Here is a 14,774-nt window from a genome sequence, read left to right on the forward strand (position 1 = left end):
GATGCAGAAGTGCTAATGCTGACCTCCAGAATCCCAACTTCCTCATCTCACTCTTTCCAACGGATATTCCATGAATTTAAATGTTCATACTATTTCAGGGTAATGCTTCTTGTTCAGGCACATTACTGCCCTTGATGGACAAACCCCCCCCCCCCCAAGTAACTTGGGGAAATACGGTGACACTCAATACAAATGTCCCTTGGGGAGGGCAGGTGTCAGCTGGTCTGGATCCAGGCACAGTGTAGGGGCACCTGGATACTTTCCTGTCCCATTGATGGCACTGGGAAGTTGAAAGGAAGGAGGGTTAGCTGGAACTGGGTCCAGGACTGATCCTATGATGTAAAACATTTGGTTGACTACATAGTAGACTTCCAGATACATCCAGGGCCATCCCGTCCACTAGGCAAATTAGGCAATTGCCAGGGTAGGGGTTCCGAATTTGGCCCTCCTGCCTCTCCCTACGCAAATCCTTCCTTTGCCTGAGGGCTGCACTCCCTAGCCTCCTCCTCCGTCCCTTCCCCACCATTTCAATGCCCAGGAAGGCTTTGCAGTGGAGCGCCACACTTTCCGGGCTCTTTCTGGGCTCTTTAAGGCCCCCCGCTGATCAGCTGATCGGTGGGTAAAATGGCACTGGATGCTCGCGGCTCCCATGCCGGCCCTCCGACATGATCACTATCAGTGTGGAGTTGAGGGTGCAGCAGCAGCAGGAAGGGCAAGAGAGCCACTGAAAGGGTGGCCTCCGCCACTGCCTCCTCCCCCCTTCCTTCCTGGATCGTGTGGGAAGGAAGGGGGGAGGAGGCAGCAGTGGCAACCGCTCTTTCAGCAACTCACTCATCCTTCCTGCTCATCCTTCCCGCCAACTTCACACTGATAGTGATCGCACCGGAGGGTTGGCATAGGAGCCATGGGCCTCCAGCACCATTTTACCAGCTGATTGATGGGGGGGCCTTTAAAGAGCCCAGGAAGCGCGGCACTCAGCTGCCCCTTCCTGGGCATTGAAGTGGTGGGGAAGGGAGGGAGGAAGTGCTGCGGAGCGGGGGGGGGGACGTGGCACCGCAGAGGGGGTGGCGAGTCTGCCTCGGGTGCCATGCACCCTAGGGCCGACCCTGGATACATCACAAAGGTGTGAGACGTGGAGCTTTTGACAGTCTAGTCCAGGGGTACGGAACGTTGACTCTCCAGATGTTTTTTTTGCCTACAACTCCCATCAGCCCCAGCCATTGGCCATGCTGGCTGGGGCTGATGGGAGTTGTAGGCAAAAAAAATCTGGAGAGCCAACCGTTCCCTACCCCTGATGTAATCCATGGTCACATTCCAAAGCATAAAAGCTTAAATCTGCTATTTCTAGGCTTGAAGACTGCCCCATCTCAAATTTCTACTTGTTGCCTACAACCCCTAATGCTGCTTCTGGCATCCTTGTGCTGTTCTCTTTAGAACCATTTATTGCTCTTTCCTCCCATGGATTCTCCAAGCCTTACTTTCCTGACTTTACCGCGCTACACCTACCCTATTCATTCTCTGCTTGGAATGAGCTCCTTTTATGTGTACTTTGGAATGAGTCACAGGAAAAGATATACCCTGAAAGAAATTGCCTCCTGCTGTAGTCACGTTATTGTCAAATACTTTTACTGAGCCTCTTAACCTGGAGTATAAATCTCAAATGACTATCCTATTGCTGTTCTGTGTATAACATAGGCACCAGGTAATTGAGATAGGTATGAAAAAGGACACTTTTTGACTGGGAATTTTTATAGACATTTGCTTTTAAAGCAAAACACACACAGAGATGTTTATGTTGGCGGAGGGCAAGGTTGTATTTCATATCTTCTCTGGGTCTGGTGCATTTTCCCTGCTATTTTATTATATTTCTGTTCCTTTATTTTAAAATGTTGTCTACAGACTTAAGCTGACTTACCAATGTAAACAAAAACAAAAAAAAGAGGAGAGAGAGAAATGAGTGGGAGGATTCTAACCTTTAATTCTCTTTTTCTTCAAACATAGACAAAAATATCGCTTCTTGGCCTTTTGGCTAAGATCAAGTGTGGTATCTGGGGTTACTCTACACATGATCCTTATTACTCAGTTTCTTCTTCTCTGAATCCTGCATCATGTGTGGTAACTGGGGGCCATGCATAATCCTTATTATTCACTTTCTTATTCTTTTTGCCTTTAAAGCAACAAATATTCTCTAAATAAAAGTCAATCTGTTCTTATCAGTTTATTATCCGATAAGTCCTGTATTTGAGGAATATATATTAAACGGATTTTTGGAACTGGGAGATGGTATAGGGGCTTGCTCCGTCCACTCCACGTATCGACTTGGTATAGCAATACCTCCAGGAATGGTGGCCGAAAATGAAAAAAAAAAATAGACAAAAATTTTGGTTTTTATCTTATCGGGCCTGTTAAGATGAGTGCGTCTTACATTGATCAAGTTCTGAGGTGAATATGTTTGTGCTGGTTATTCGTGATCAGACACACACACACACACTCCTGTAATCTGCTTCACCATGCAGTCACTTTGTGCTCTGTCATCCACACTACCGACACGTATCATGTATATGTAAGCATGGCTAATACCCAGTGGTGAATAAGGAACTCCTTACAGGGGTCTTTGTATCAGAAACTTTGTCCATGTGAAATGTGAGGTCATCGTATGTATATCTCAGTGGATTAAAAAAAGATTATATTCCTGTTGTATGCAAAAATACTGTGTTGATTGTGGTGAAATCAGTAGAATGCATTTAGATCAAGAAGCAAATACGATTGGTCAGTCTCAAAAGAAAAACTGAAAGTAAAATAGAAACTCACATGGCAGGAAATAAAAGCCCACTCTGGCATTCTTTCAAAATCGTTGGAAGTTTATGCTGAACAGTCCTGGTGCACATTTATTTTTTCAGCACGAGAAAGAGTTAAAGGTAAAGGTAGCCCCCCCTGTGACAGCACCGGGTCGGTACTGATCCATGAGGTTATGTCACAGCAGGACGTTTCCTTGGCAGACTTTTTTACGGGCTGGTTTGCCATTGCCTTCCCCAGTCATCTACAAGAAAGAGTTAGCAAATACAAAATCGCTTATATATTATCCAGGGATATAGTATTACTTTTAACAAAACCAGTGTTTTGCTCAAAGTGGAATTTGTGATAATTATGATGATTATAAAACCCAACTGATGATGATATGAAAAATCTGTAGTTAGATCTCCTTGATTCTTTTTCTTCATCTTGATATGTGTTGGCTTTGAATTTGATCTAAGTAGGGCTGTTTAAGAAATAATCACACACACCTCCCCCCACAGACGCACACACACATACAGAGGTGGCCCTACCACTAGGCAAACTAGGCATTTGCCTAGGGTGCTGGGCTGGAGAGGTGCCAAATTAGACCCTCCCCCTAAGTGCCTTAGCAAATGCCCTGGCCACCAGTCGCCAGCAGCCACCCTCCGCCACCCACACCCTTTCACCCCCCCCCCCCAAAGGGGGTGCACATCAAAGTACGGTGGGGAGGATGCCCAGGTGGCTCCCAGCCTCTGTTCTGTGGTACTCTCTTTAAGCGCCTCAGAGAACTTGTGTGCCAGCCAGCTGACTTCGCTCCGCCTCCCTTCTGGAACCAGAAGGGAGGCGAAGCGAAGCCAGCTGGCCAGCCTTCTGCAACCAGAAGGGAGGTGAAGTGAAGCAAGCCGGCGCACAACTTCTCTGTGGTGCTTAAAGACAGCACCACAGAATAGAGGCTGGGAGCCACCCGGGCGCCCTCCTCACTGCACTTCGCTGCACTTGCCCCTGGGAGTGTGGAAGGGTATGGGCAGTGGGTCGCAGCGCTATGTGTGATGCCACAGAGGAAGGCAGCGGCGGGAGCAGCGGGCTTGTCTAGGGCACTGTGTGCCCTAGGGCCACCCCTGCCCACATATCGATTTTCCAATATAAATCACTTCCAAAGTGGCTATTAACTGAACCTGGGGAGTGGCAGGGTAGTATATTATTTACAGATGTCGAGACAGTGTGCAACTGCAATTTTAAAAAGGCCAATGCTGTGCTGGGGATTATTAGGAAGGGAGTTGAAAACAAATCAGCCATTATTGTAATGCCCCTTTATAAATCGATGGTGCGGCCTCATTTGGAATACTGTGTACAATTCCGGTCACCACACCTGAAAAAAAGATATTATAACACTGGGAAAAGTGCAGAAAAGGGCAACTAGAATGATTAAAGCACGGGTGTCTGAATGAATGAATGAACTTTATTACAGTCATAGACCAATATAAAAACTATAACACATCATATAAAACCCTCCTAAAATACCTGATAGTATAAAATACCCTCCTAAAAAAACATAAAATACAATAAAATACATAAACATTTCCCCACCTATACAATCCAAGATAACTAAAATATAATTTAACCAATTTTAAAATTCAAGTCAGTTCCAATTTATATAAATCCTTTAAATCAGAGTATATAAAAACATTTATAAACTAAAATTCCAAGTGATCATACAAGACATGCAGTTTCTTGTTTCTTAGTATGGAACTTCACAAGATAATGGCAAAATTTGGCTATCTGTCTAGAGATAGTTGGACTTGCATCCACCAAAAGTTTCTCCAAACATGCCTCGTCCGCGTCTGCCATTGGTTTAACTACAAACAGGGAAACAAACCTATCCCTCTGTACTTGGTGGAAAGGGCATCGAAAAAACATATGAGTCATCGACTCCACCTCTCCCATAGCACGGGTGTCAAATGTGCGGCTTGAAGAATGGATCAGGCCCTCAGAGGTCTCCTATCAGGCCTGCAGGCAACTCACAGTCATCTGCTTCCTTCTCTCTCTCTTGCTTCCTTCTGCATCACAGCTCGCTTTGCCAGGCTTGCTCTATCACACAGTAGCTACAGAGCAAAGCCTCTATTTTTTTTCTCCTTCGGCTGGCCAGCACATGAAGCAGCTTAAGGACAAAAGCTCACAACGTCCAGCCATTTCATGTTTTCCCCAGAGGCTTAGGCTCAGAGAATTTACCATGAGATTTCTGTAATGAATGCCAATAAGTGAAAAGTAGACTTGCAACTTACAGACACACACCCGAACAACACCTGACCAGCATACTTAAGATTGCTACAGCACAGACATTGTCTCCAGATTTTGATGCCATAATTCAGAGCAAGAGGTGTCAGTTATAAATAAAATATTGCAAGAGTGCTAATTTTTAAGCATGTCTTATGTTAAGTTTTTTTTAAAACAACTTTAATTGTGTTCGTGTCCTTTATGAAGTTTACATCTCTGCTATCTGGCATTACATTTTATGACACACATGGCCCAGCCAAACAAGGTCTCTTTTATGTCACATCCGACCCTCATAACAAATCAGTTCAACACCCCTGGAACATTTTCCCTATGAAGAAAGGTTAAAGCACATGGGGCTCTTTAGCTTGAAGAAACGACAACTGAGGGGTTACATGATAGAGGTTTACGAGATTATTCATGGGATAGAGAAGGTAGAGAAAGAAGTCGTTTTCTCCCTTTCTCACAAGAACTCTTGGGCACTCAATGAAATCGCTCAGCAGTTGGATTATTTTTATTGAATTTTTAAAAATATACGAGTTAATATCAATATTCATATACAATTAATTAAACTTATGGAAAGGTTATAAACAAGCATAAATACTTACATGCATACAATAAAATAACGAGTAATGATTATAAGTTGTAAAGATGTATCTAGATATGTAGACCATTTTCTATCCAAGGAGAGATGTCAAGATGAAAACAAAATTAAGACAATAATTCCTGTATCAAAACAAAGTAGTTCTTCACGCAAAGAGTGATTAACACATGGAATTCACTGCCATAGATGGTGGTGACAGCTACAAGCATAGATGGCATCAAGAGGGGATTGGAGAAACATATGGAGCACAGGTCCATCAATGACTATTAGCCACATGGTATAGATCAGTGTTTCCCAAAGTGGGCGATATTGCCCCCTGGGGGGGCACTGGAACAATTCAGGGGGGGCGGTGCAATTGGGGGGCTTTGGGTGCAATTGGGGGGCGGTAAATAAAATTAAGGGGGCGGTGGAAGCATAAAGGAAGAAGAGAAGAGGGTGAGAGGTGTCAAAACATCACGTTTCTGGGTCCAGAATTTCTAATTTAGAGAAAAATTCCAATTAACAAAAATAGAGGGTTCCTTTATGTCTGCTACTTAGTGCGAATTCACCCAGTTAGACTAGTAACGAGGACCAGAACGCTGTCCAATTAAAACATAAGAAGGATGCAGTTTATTTACAAGACAGAATAAAAAAATAGAGGTGCACAGACAAACAAGGAACAAAGAAACAAAAAACCTTACTAGTCTATCCTACCAGTACTTGTTACAGATAGCAGCTTCTCAAGGTTGCTTACAGTTTCTCTCTCAGCAATACAATTTAAATCAGGACAGTGGAAGCACTGAGGCCATTGCACAAACCTCTCTGAAGAGTTCCAGCCTGTGGCTTTCTCCTCACAAAGTTTTCTGCAGATTGTCAAACTTCTCTGATTACCAGTGGATTGCTTCTGTTGATTTCAGCCAACTACAGTGCCCCAGACACAGTGTCTTCTGCAGGGCCAGCACATGGGAGTAGGCAGGGTAGGTAACCACTTAGGGTGCCACCCTGCCAGGGGGCGCTGCTGGGCACCCCCTTACTCCCCCTTCCCATGTGGCACGATCGTGCCAGCAAGCAGGCAAGCTGAGAGCCCTGTGTGGTTTTCTTCACAGGGCAAACATTGCCTTTTCTTCGCAGGGCAAACATTGCCTGTGCTTGTTGAAGGCTTCCAAGAAAGCCTCTGACAAGCACCCCATTTTACTGCTGCCTGCTGCTTTTGGGTTAAAAGTGACTGGGTGTTGGCACCTTCCCATTGCACTAGTTGGAGCTGACGAGCACAATGGGAAGGTGCTTGCCCACCCAGCTGCTTTCATTCCGAAAGCAGCAGGCAGCAGTAAAACTGGGCACTCTTCAGAGGCTTCCTTTGAAAGCTCCGACAAGCACAGACAATGTTTGCCCTGTGAACAAAAGTGGCATTGCAGCAGCACTTGTGTGCACCACCCGGGGCTCTGGGCTTGCCTGCTGGCTGGCGTGATGACATCATCTCCGGCATACGAAGAATATCCCCCCCCTTAGGATCACACGGGGGTGGGCATGCGTGGGGTTCTGCCTAGGGCAGTAGAACCCTAGAGCCGGCTCTGGTCTTCTGTTCCTCTTCTTGAATTTTGATATTTTACTAATCCACTTATACCCCTAACTGGCTGTCAAAGTGCTAGAATTGTGCAACTAATCATTGGTACAAAACAACCCATTTAGCTGGGCCCATCTAGATCTTCTCCTGTCAAATACCTGTCAAACTAGACGGCCTCCTGTCCCCGTCAGTTGGAATTTAAATTTCAAAAATTCTCTGTGAACGTAAATGTTACGATAGTTGATTTTATAAAATAATTTTAGAATTTCACGCTTCAAAGTGTCTTCTTTACAACATCTTTGTTTACTCTGTGAGCAAATATGTGACTGCATCTTTTAGTCCACTTCTTGAAGGCAGATTTCCAGGGGGGCACTGAGTAAAGGGGGCGTTAGGCCAAATAAGTTTGGGAACCTCTGGTATAGATGGAACTCTTTGGGGCAAGCTATGCTCCGTATTCTTGGTGCTTGGGGGTTGGGCAACAGTGGGAGGGCTTCTTGTGTCCTGGCTCTATTGGTGGACCTCCTGTTGGCATCTGTTTTTTTTGTCCACTGTGTGACAGAGTGTTGGACTGGATGGGCCATTAGCCTGATTCAACATGGCTTCTCTTAGGTTCTTATGTGCATGTATAAAAATTGATATTTAACTGTAAAAATAAATACCTATTTTAACAAATGCTTTGGCTGAAATGTGCTCATAATTTGTTGTGATCTCATCCTATATAATGATAAAATATTTAGCTGTAATTTTATTTTTCATATATTGCACAAGTAGAAACTTCTTATTGGGAAAATACCTGAGGGCTCTTTGTTGACTTAGATAATTAAAATAAAGAATCGAAAGTGAATTTTTAATGTTCCTTAAATTAGTGTTGGAATGATCAACTCATTTGTCTTCTTTTTTCGGGGGGAAATATCCAATAATGTTTTGAAGCCTGTTTTTGTTGTATTGTTATAGAATTAATGAGCATTCAAATTTAGAATGCATGACTAATAAATATGGACAGGACATAGCTGATTGTATATTCTGTGTATTTTCATTTTTCAGACTAAAGTCAAGTTCCAGGAGCTTTCATTTCTTTTCCCTTAAAAAATACTTTATTTATTCTAAAGTTTCAAATGTAGAAAATAAAACAAATGTCCCTGAGGATATAATGAGGGACAGATTGCTAAAATAGAAGAGCACAGTCATTATTCAGTGAGGAACAGTCTTCATTATTCCAAATAACAGCTATTTGAAAAGCTGAACCTGCTTTTCTGTATATCTTATATTTTTTAATTTCTTTAATGGACTTCTTTTATACATTACCTTTCTCCCTAATGAGACCAAAAGCAGGACTTTTTTTAGCAGAAATGCAGTTCTGGTTCGCTTGGTGTCAGGGAGTGTGGGCTGGTATGCAAACGAGTTCCTGCTGGGCTTTTTCTACAAAAAGCCCTGTGTGAAGCAATGGTGATGTCAGGGGGTGTGGCCTAATGCAAATAGGCTCCTGCTGGGTTTTTACCCCAAAAAAAGTCATGACCAAAAGGATCTTATGTCATTGTCCTGTCTTCCATTTTATCTTCGCAACAACTCTGTGAGGAAGATTAGCTGAGAGCAGGGGTGGAATTCTAGCAGGAGCTCCTTTGCATATTAGGCCACACACCCCTGATGTAGCCAATCCTCCAAGAGCTTACAAGGCTCTTTTTTTGTAAGTTCTTAGAGGATTGGCTGCATCAGGGAGGTGTGGCCCAATATGCAAAGGAGCTCCTGCTAGAATTCCACCCCTGGCTGAGAGTATGGCAGGCTCAGGGTCACCTAGCAACTTTCCATGCCAGAGTGGGGATGTGATACTGGGTTGACTAGATCCTAGGCTGACATTCATTTCTCAAGAACAGCTAATTTGTATGTGAAGCATGTACAGTACAGACCTGATAGGGTTGGCCTCCCCTCACTTCAGGGTTATCAGAAAGTGTGTGTGGAGGGCTGTTGAATGTCCTCTGGGCATTCCATTATACCCTACGATGAATGGTTCCCACAGGGTATAATGGAGAATCAATCTGTGAGTATTTGAGGCTCTTGGGGGGTGTTTTTTGAGATAGGGGCACCAGATTTTCTGCATAGCATCTGGTGCCTCTCCTAAATCCTCCCCCCCCCCAAGTTTCAAAAAGATTGGACCAGGGGTCCAATTCTATGAGCCCCAAAAGAAGGTGCCCCCATCTTCCATTATTTCCAATGGAGGGAAGGCATTTAAAAGGAATGTGGTCCCTTTAAATGCGATGGTCAGAGCTTCCTTTGACATTCAGTCGTGCTTGTCACAACCTTGCTCCTGACTCCACCTTAAAGCCTTCTGGCTCCACCCCCCAAATCCCCTGATAGTTGCTGAGTTGGACCTGGCAACTCTTAAGTCCTAAGCAGAATTACACCTTACTAAATCCATTAACTTTAAATAGACTTAGAAGGGTGCAGCTCTGCTTCGGTTTGCACCATTAATGTACTTTTACTTACTTTCTATTCTTCCTGTAAAGCCAGAACAACAATGCAGACCCAGTGCAGGCCCACGCTCTAACAGCTGCCCTTTGTCTCCTCCTTTCCATTTGGGGTAGCAATGCACAACATGTGAGAAAGCACAGAAAGTGAGAAAACACTGAAAGTTTTCCCACCCTGCTCCACTTCATCGTTTGCTGCTAGCAGTATTAAGAATTACCTTGGAAGAGGAGATGAAGAGGATGTGAGGCGACTGCTTAGGGGAGGTGGCAACACAATATCTACAAGATCTGTACCTCCATGGTGGCAGCCACACAGTCACACCTGTTACCTGCGTGGTGGCAGCCACACAGTATCTGTAACATCTGTACATTTGTGGTGGCAGCCGCACAGTATCTCTAACATCTGTACCTACATGGTGACAGCTACACGGTATCTGTAACATCTGTACATTTGTGGTGGCAACCGCGCAGTATCTCTAACATTTGTACCTGCACGGTAGTAGCCACATAGTATCTTTAACGTCCATTTCTGGATCAAGAGCTGGTTGACAAGGATCTTCTTACAAAGAAGGGTTTCACAAGTCCTAGACTGGGGTGGCCAAACTTGCTTAATATTGGAGCCACATAGAAATTGCTAAGCAGAAAGGTTAAAACGGATAAAAGGAAGTACTTCTTCACCCAAAGGGTGATTAACATGTGGAATTCACTGCCACAGGAGGTGGTGGCGGCCACAAGTATAGCCACCTTCAAGCGGGGTTTAGATAAAAATATGGAGCACAGGTCCATCAGTGGCTATTAGCCACAGTGTATGTGTGTATATAAAAATTTTTTTGCCACTGTGTGACACAGAGTGTTGGACTTGATGGGCCGTTGGCCTGATCCAACATGGCTTCTCTTATGTTCTTATGTTCTTAATAAACAGCAGACGTTTGAAATCTGCAAGACACGGATGCCAGATGTTTGAGGGAGGGAAGGAAGAGGGAGAGGGGAAAGAGGATGGAGGGAGAGGTGGAAAGAAAGCAACTTTAAATATATTTTCCAAGCCAGCAGCAATGCCCTCCCCAAGCTGACTGACAGGGTGGTGGGGGCTTCGAGAGCCGCACTATATATATGTAAGAGCCACACGTGGCTCCCAAGCCATAGTTTGGCCACCCCTTTCCTAGAACAACACTTTAACCACCACACCACACTGGCTTTTGCATTAAATGAGAATTGTCCAGAGCCAGCAGTTGGAGTTTTGGGATGGTCTTCAAGAACTCACTATGAAATGTAATCTAAAAGTCACCAAGGCAGGAATTGTGGTGTCAGGGTCTTCCCCCCACCCCCCCATCAGTGGGCACAGTTAGCTGATCACAGCCACTCGATGAGATTCCAGAAGCGAAGCTGGATCCAGGAGGACCTCCAGACTGTAATGTACTTCTCTCATTTGATTACAGCCTGTTCCATGAATATATATTCATTACAGCTTAATAAAGAACATTATGGAAAGGAAAATTGCTATTTATGATTCCCTAAAAAGAAAACAACACATGGTAGGGAAAATTGCATAGCTGTCAGCACTTTTTGTGTTATTGCATCATTCTGTATCTTATTTTATTTGTTTCTTCATAGTAAAAGAACACATTCAATAAAGGATTTTGGAAAACATTTAAAAATAATGGGTTTCGTATGCACGATAGCTATTTTGCCAGTGCAAATATTAAAGTGTGATTAAGAAACGGGAGGGAGGGGGAGTTTCTTTTGCTGGTCTGTAAAATTTGCACTTTAAATCAAAACAGAGATTATTTTAGATTGCACTGAGAGTTATTGCCATAAATACATGTCTGGCAGGTTAACTGCAGAGTAAAAAGGCTGATTGTGCCTCCTGTTCATTATTGAAAATGAACATGAATTGCAGAATGAAGCTATTCTTATCATATTGACTTTTTTTTTAATTTATAACACTCAGGGCAACTTGCTCTAATTGGTTTAATCCATAGAACTTGTTCTCACTGTCTACAGTTGGGGCCCACCAACCAATCATCAAGAGTGACATAGCTTTTCCAAAAATTCAGAAGCCATGGGGAAAAACCCTGCTTTATCTCCTTTTTTCTTCCCAGTAAGAAAAAACAGAAGATCAAAATGAAATTGGAAGATATGCAGTATTTAATATCTGCATACTGTACACCAGGGCTTTTTTTGTAGTAAGAACTCCTTTGCATATTAGGCCACACATCCCTGATGTAGCCAGTCCTCTAAGAGCTTACAGGGGTCTTCTGACAGGGCCTACTGTAAGCTCTTGGAGGATTGGCTACATCAGTGTGGTGTAGTCTAACATGGAAAGGAGTCCCTGCTACAAAAAAAGCCCTGCTAGTAAACTGATAGTGAAGATATTTGTGTTGTATCAGGTGTTAATAAAATTCAGAACATGAGACCAGACCAGACCATACATTCAAATATGGTTTTTTGCCTGGTGTCTCCAATGAACCGATTCGGGTAGTTCGGCCGGGTAGTTCAGCCATATTCCAAGATTTAATTAGTTATTCTAAAAGAGAAGGTGTGTACGCTTATAGCCAGTACTTGGCAATTAAGGATTTTTCCACAGTTAAAAGTAGAGATTATATTACAATGCTGGTACTGAGCTGTTCTGTATGAGCAAAGAAGAATAGTTAGTGGAACAAAATCCAATTCATGCTTACTTGTCAGTCCAATAGCAGGTACTATTCTTTTTTTAAATAAAACCTCTAGACCAAGGGTCCTCAAACTATGGCCCGCGGGCCAGATGCAGCCCGCTGAGGACGTTTATGCAGCCCGCCGGGTTATGGCAAAATCAGACCGGAAGTGACGTTCGACCTAAACTCGCGTTAGCAACGCACACTTCCGGCATTGGGCCGAGGTGGCGGAGACAGAGTGTGAGGCGATACCGAGGTGAGGTGAGTTCCCAGGCTGGGGTGTGTGGTGTTGGGAAGGGAGAGAGATGCAGAAGACGGGGAACTGACGGCCTGCGTCCTTGTACAGTAATGGCAGCCACCACAACAGACAGTTTTTGTTTTTACTATAGTCCGGCCCTCCAACAGTCTGAGGGAAAGTGAACTGGCCCCCTATTTAAAAAGTTTGAGGACCCCTGCTCTAGACAATCAAACAGCTCCACTAAACACAAAGACAGTTGGCTCAAGGCCAGTTGCATCTCTAACTTAAATAATGATTTGCATGATAAATCTTAGGTACACAGGAAGAGGTTTGATACCAGCAATAATGTAATCTAGGTACAAATTATGTTGATTCAAGAAGACATTGGGCCCTTAATGTGCATCTCCTCTCCAGAGTGAATCGTTGATACTTTATTTAATTTTAAACATTTTGAAGCTGCTATTTACAAACAATTTATGGTTCCCAAGGCAGCAAACAATCAAAATATCAAATCAAGTTTAAAAATATGAACAATTAAACATATAGCAGAAAGGGTCAGTGAGATTCAGTAAGGGAACACTGAACAAAAGGTAAAAGTCTGCACACATTGCCGGAAGACAACAATAGAAGGACGCAGCCATATATAACATTTTCTTCAGTTTATGACCTAGAGGTTCTTTATTGTTTAGAAGTACATAATAAATGTTGGATAAGATGCCTATCCATCTTGCTCATTTTTGTCAATAAGGATACTAAAGAGAGATTTTGTTCTTGGATTTTCCCACAACTGACATTACTAAGAACAAAATTCTACTGAGTGAAAGAATTAGAACTATGGGGGAAGGCAACATTGAGCATTTCTAATCACTGAACTAAATTTAGTGAGATTGTGGTGTGCCTAAATAGATTTATCACCTGAGAGGTGAGAAGTAAGTTTAGAAATAGAACGGCACGCAATAAATTAAGTTTCTCCCAAATCTCCAGAAGTGAGTAAATACCAGGAATGGGTTTCAGAAGTGATATTATCTTTGTAAATAAATCATCTTAGTTCTAAGGCAGGTATTTAAGTGGAATTGTAAAGCATTTTTGTTTAATCGAGTACCAAATGCAATCAAACTCTGAGTGAATCCATTAAGCTAAACATTTTAAGCACGAAGCGTAATCATGCAGTATATTAGGATTTTTTTTTTCAAAGTTGCCACAGCAGCTCTTGAGTTTCTTATCTTCCCAAATATAATCCATTAGCATTTTCTACTAAGATTTTGGAGTTTAGCACAGGGGATGGGGTGATAATTTTGTCCATTACTAATAGCTCTTCCCAGTTCCAATTTTGTCTATCAAAGAACTTTAATTCACCCATATTTCTTTCACCTCAGATTTCTTAGCTTGTAATCTGGAAGAGAATGCAACCATGGTTGGGCTAATTTGGGCAGAACGTATAGAGAAAGGGGCTCCACAGCTTTGTCCTTTGAGGATAATGTCTGCTGTGCCCTGACCCAGATCGCCCAATCTCGTCAGATCATGGCAACTAAGCAGGGCTGACCATGGCAAGTACTTGGAAGGGAGGTCTCCTTGGAATACCAAGATCAGGAGGCAGAGGCGGGCTTCATGCCCGCAGGTTGGAGGCCCCAAAATTGAGGGAAATCCCTACCAGGGGCAGGGGAATAGGAACCCTTGTCTTTCTGTAAAGTCTTGTCTTTCTGTAATGTGACCAAAGTATGATATGCTCAGTGCAGTCATTTTAGCTTCTAGGGAGTGTTCAGGCTTGATTTGATTTAGAACCCATCTATTTGTCTTCTTGGTGGTCTGTGGTATCCCAACATTGGTAGATAACATCGCCAAAGAAAACAGCCACTTACTACTTTTATTAATTTTTCTGTCACGGTGCATTTTCATTGATCTATCTGTTGACTCATTCAAAGTTGCTGTAGCCCTATATGATGATTTCTTTGGGGCAAGACACCAGCCCAAGGATGCCTGCCAATCGTAGCTTTCCTTGGAGAATTCCAGCACAGATAGCATCTGACCCTGGCTATAAAACCTACTCAGGCCTGGTATGGTAACTGAGGTATGAGGTAAACTGATCTAGAAAAAAAGGTTTGCTTTTAAAAAAAATTGAACACGAATGAAGTTTAATTTAAAATTGTGCCTGCTGAGGTAATTAGAACCTGTTGACATGGAAATGTGGGATGTCAGCTTTAAGCAGTACCTGCCAAAGGAGGGGGGGGGG

At 43.2% G+C, this 14,774-nt stretch overlaps 1 protein-coding gene and 1 non-coding gene across 2 annotated transcripts in view; both read left to right on the forward strand.

Moving 5' to 3' along the window:
• TENM1 (teneurin transmembrane protein 1) overlaps window positions 1–14,774 on the forward strand; it is a 713,021-nt gene that overhangs the window by 441,421 nt on the left and 256,826 nt on the right.
• On the forward strand, window positions 2,157–2,356 carry LOC132579776 (U2 spliceosomal RNA). Its single transcript, XR_009555998.1, has one exon. It is a non-coding gene; the product is annotated as a U2 spliceosomal RNA (small nuclear RNA).

Source organism: Heteronotia binoei, chromosome 11, assembly GCF_032191835.1.
Source record: "Heteronotia binoei isolate CCM8104 ecotype False Entrance Well chromosome 11, APGP_CSIRO_Hbin_v1, whole genome shotgun sequence".
NCBI lineage: Eukaryota > Metazoa > Chordata > Lepidosauria > Squamata > Gekkonidae > Heteronotia > Heteronotia binoei.